The sequence below is a fragment of the Macadamia integrifolia genome, chromosome 9 (assembly GCF_013358625.1).
Source record: "Macadamia integrifolia cultivar HAES 741 chromosome 9, SCU_Mint_v3, whole genome shotgun sequence".
Lineage (NCBI taxonomy): Eukaryota > Viridiplantae > Streptophyta > Magnoliopsida > Proteales > Proteaceae > Macadamia > Macadamia integrifolia.
In genome coordinates this window covers 833,943-838,349 of record NC_056565.1, presented here as the reverse complement: position 1 = coordinate 838,349, position 4,407 = coordinate 833,943, and positions in this window count along the sequence as shown.

Sequence of the window (4,407 nt, the reverse complement as noted above, 5' to 3'; positions counted from 1 at the left end):
TTTCCAAGTCTGATGTTATAGCATCTATAGGCCTTACTTGAAGTAGAATAACCTAAAAATATACCTTCATCAGCTCTATCATCAAACTTACCCAAATCTTGGGTTGTGTTCTTGATATAACACTTGCTACCAAAGACCTTGAAGTGTCTTGCTGTAGCCCTTCTTCCAAACCAGATTTCATATGGAGTCTTGCTTTCATGAGGTCTCAACATACATTTGTTATGGATGTACACTGCAGTTAGAACTGCCTCCTTCCAGAACTTTTTACCCATGTCATTCTCTGCCAACATTGTTCTAGCCATGTCTTGCACTGTTCTATTCTTTCTCTCTGCAACACCATTCTGTTGGGGTGTTCTTGGAGCTGAAGTTTGTTTCCTGATACCATGCTCATAGCAGTATTCTTCAAAATCATCCCAACTGTACTCACCTCCTCTATCAGATCTCAGACACTTTATCTTCTTCCCTGTCTGATTCTCAACTTGCTTCTTAAAGATCTTAAATCTTTCTAAAGCCTCTGACTTATGTTTCAAGAACATCACCCACACCATTCTTGAATGATCATCAACAAACAACATGATGTATCTCTCTCCTGAGGTGCTAGGTGTCCTCATAGGACCACATAGGTCTGTGTGAATCAACTGCAATGGAGAACTGGAATAATACTCCTTAGACTTGTAGGAGATTCTGGTTTGCTTTCCCTTTTGACAAGATGCACATATAGGATTGGAGAGCTTCTTCAACTCAGGAACATCTCTCACTGCCTTCTTTGAAGAAATCTTGGCAAGGTTCTTGAAACCAATATGCCCAAGTCTTCTGTGCCACAACCATGTCTCCTCATCTATGCTGACCATGCAAGAATCTTTCTCTAACTCTGTCAAGGTGTACAAATTCCCTGAAGTTCTCTGTCCAGTAGCTACAACCTTTCCACTACTTGATCTTCTTATCTCACACCCTTTACTAGTGAAAGTTACTTCATGCCCTTTGTCACAAATTTTACTGATGCTGAGAAGATTGTGTTTGAGTCCTTCAACATACAAGACATCAAGGGATTTCACCTTCCCATGGTTCAAACTTATGGACCCCTTTCCTGTAATTCTGGCACCATTGTTGTTGCCAAACTTCACGGATCCACCTTCAAAGTCATGTAATTGTTCAAACCTTTCCTTATCTCCTGTCATGTGGCTTGAGCAACCACTATCAAGAATCCATGGATTAGAGTCTCCTTGAGCCTTAAAAGCTCTATGAATAACAAATGCTGCTGCATCTTCTTCATCTTCTACTCTATCTCTCTTAACCCAAACTTTCTTGACAGATTTAGATTTCTTTGCTTTCTTCTGTCTTGAGAATTGTCTCTCCATCTCATCATCTTCTGTGTTTCTGAAAACTCTCTGCTTAACTCTGTTCTCCTGTCTTTGTGGGGGAAACACAGTTCTACAATTCCTTGCAATATGTCCAAGGTTGTTGCATCTGTAACATTCAACTGTTTCCTCCATAAGGGGTGTAAAAGGATTTCTGTCCACATAACTCCTTGGACCAATGTTGAACTTGCAATCTGAGATCTTGTGTCCAAAAGTGTTGCATTTGTAACAATAACCTTGAAATGTGTGCCTCTGCATCACAGGTTCCATCTGCCATCTGTAAGGAGCTCTGAAGTTGTCAAATGCTCTAGGCCTCTGTTGAGGACCTTGACTGTATCCATAGGTCTCTGCTCTCCTGCTTGGCCTTGCCAACTGTGGTTGTCTAGCATGGTTAGTCTTATGGAATATAGATGGATTTCCTCTTCTAGTTGGACCAGTCTGCACTTTATCTTTTTGTACTGCTCTCTTGACATTGCCAGCAGTAGTAACATGTGTCTTTCCTCTTTGAGCATTCCTATCATTGACTTTGATAGGATTATGTACTGTTCCCTTACCATTTGCCTTGGTATTTTTGGAAGACTCTCCAACAAATCCAAGTCCAAATTTGATGTGAGTCGATCTTTGAGCATTGATAATGTCATTGAGCTTCTTACTGATAGGATGCTCTTTTGGAGTAGAGTCATCTTCAACATCTTCATTTTCTAAGTCTTCTCTTTCAATCTCAGTTCTCCCATATTCTTCAACCTTAGCCTTTAATAAGGCTAGTTCATCTGCATAACCATCAAATTGTGCAAGAATCTCATATTGCTCCTCTAGTTGTGCTTTCAAAGCCACTTTCTCTAACTCAAGAGTGTTGCAATCAATGGTCTTCTGTGAGAGTTGATACTCAAGATCATCTAAGGTCTTTCTTGACTTATTGGCTTGATCTCTCAACTCAAGAACTAATTGTTCTTGCCCCTTAAGGTCTTGAGTGACCTTTTTCACTTTCTTCCTTTCTCTTTTAAGCTCTCTAAGGGCAAATGTGAGTTCAGCCTCTAGATGTGATTTTTCATCTTCCTCTTCTTCTTCTGTAAAATCTTCCTTATTAGAAGAATCTTCTTTGTTTTCTTCCATATCTATTGAGGCCATGAACATAGCCTCATTATCTTCATCATTAGATGATTCTTCAGACTCTTCATCAGATGTGTCACTGCATTTCTTAGAAACCAAACTTTTCTTCTTGTCCTTGCCTTTCTTGTATCTGTTTGAGAAGAATTTCTTCTTTCCCTTGAAATGAATTTTCTTTTCACTTTCATCTTCATCACTTTCTATTTTTCCTTGGTTAGGACACTTGGCTGCAAAATGTCCAACCCTTCCACAGTTGAAGCATTTGAAAGGCAACTTGTCTTTATATTTTCCTGTTCCCCTTTTCAACTTTCTGGTGAAATGAGCTGTAACCTCATCTTCACTCTCATCAGTATCCTCCACAGACTGCTTCTTCTTCTTCTCATTAATTTTCAAGTTTTTCATTGCCTTGAAAGCAGCTTGTTTGTCAATGGACTTGCCCTTTTTCCATCTCATTTCAAGAGCTGTGAAAGTGCCATGCACTTGATCAAGAGTGATAGTGTCTAGGTCCTTTGCCTCTTCAATAGCTGACACCTTGGAGTCATACTTGGGCAACAAAGATCTCAGGATTTTTTGACAAACAACTGAATCTTCTAGATTGGCTCCCAGACCCCTAATGGAGTTGACCACTTCATTTACCCTGGTCATATAGGTGTCAATATTTTCTCCTTCTTGCATTAGTAGACTTTCAAACTGGCCTCTGAAGGTCTGAAGCTTTGCTTTCCTTATCTTTTCATCTCCTTCATAAATGTTCTTCAGTCTTCCCCAGATATCCTTGGCTGAGTCACAATCCATTACCTTAGCCATCACACTTTTATCCAATGCTGAGAATATTGCATTCACAGCCTTCTGATTGTAACAATAAGCCTTTTAGCTTCACTGTCAACCGGACCTCCTTCAGGCTCTGTGTATCCATTCAGAACTGATACCCAAACATCATAACCTAGTGAACCTAGGTACGACTGCATTCTCCTCTTCCACAAGATAAAATCAGATCCATCAAACTTTGGTGCATGTCCTGAATAACCTTCACTTGCCATACTGTCACTGCCGCTGCCTCTGGATCACTCAGTTGTTGATCAAACTATCACTGAGTATCGGCTCTGATACCAATTGTTGTAACCCGGCAGTCACTGAGAGGGGGGGTGAATCAGTGAGTTCAATTCTGATACCTAAAAACCTGTCCGATGTCTGGCCAAGAAGAACCTGATATACCTGTCCCTGTTTGCACACAGTCGTATGCACACTCAGCCTCTCATAGGCACTTCCAAGTATGCACACCCATTCCACATTCCACGCACTTCAATATCAAATGCAAACAACAAGCACCCACAACACAGGGTTTTTACGAGGTTCGGCAATTTGCCTACATCCCCGGAGTAGTGCCTGTAAAGGCTTCGTACCTACTCAATACACTACTTTTGACTGCACCCACAGTCGGGAGCACCCACACCCAATTTTCTCAAGCCGAAGCTGAGATGGCACTCGTAGTGCCGATACAATGTGTAGCACCCACTACACGGGAGCACCCACTCCCGGTGCTTAGCACCCACTAAGCACACAATAAATAATACAATTAAATTGGGCTTATAACAATGCCCTATAGTGAAGCACTCACACATGCAAATTTCCCCCAAATAGACTACAACTATCACTTAGGCATTTTATCAAACATCTTGCCTACAATGATTTATAATAATGGAAATTTGGCAAAATTGAGGTTACCTTGGCAAGGAGTAACCGTCGGAGATGCAATAATGTCAATCTCCACTTGATGCGGACCACAACCACGTTGTCTCGGTGCCGCCAATGCTTCAACCCCGGTTGGCACTTGGGTTTCTTGAAGCAACTCACAAGAACCAAATTCTAGGTTCTTCTTCTTTCTTTTCTCCTTGTCTTTACTTTCATGGAGCAACAATGGCATTCACATTCACATTCACACACA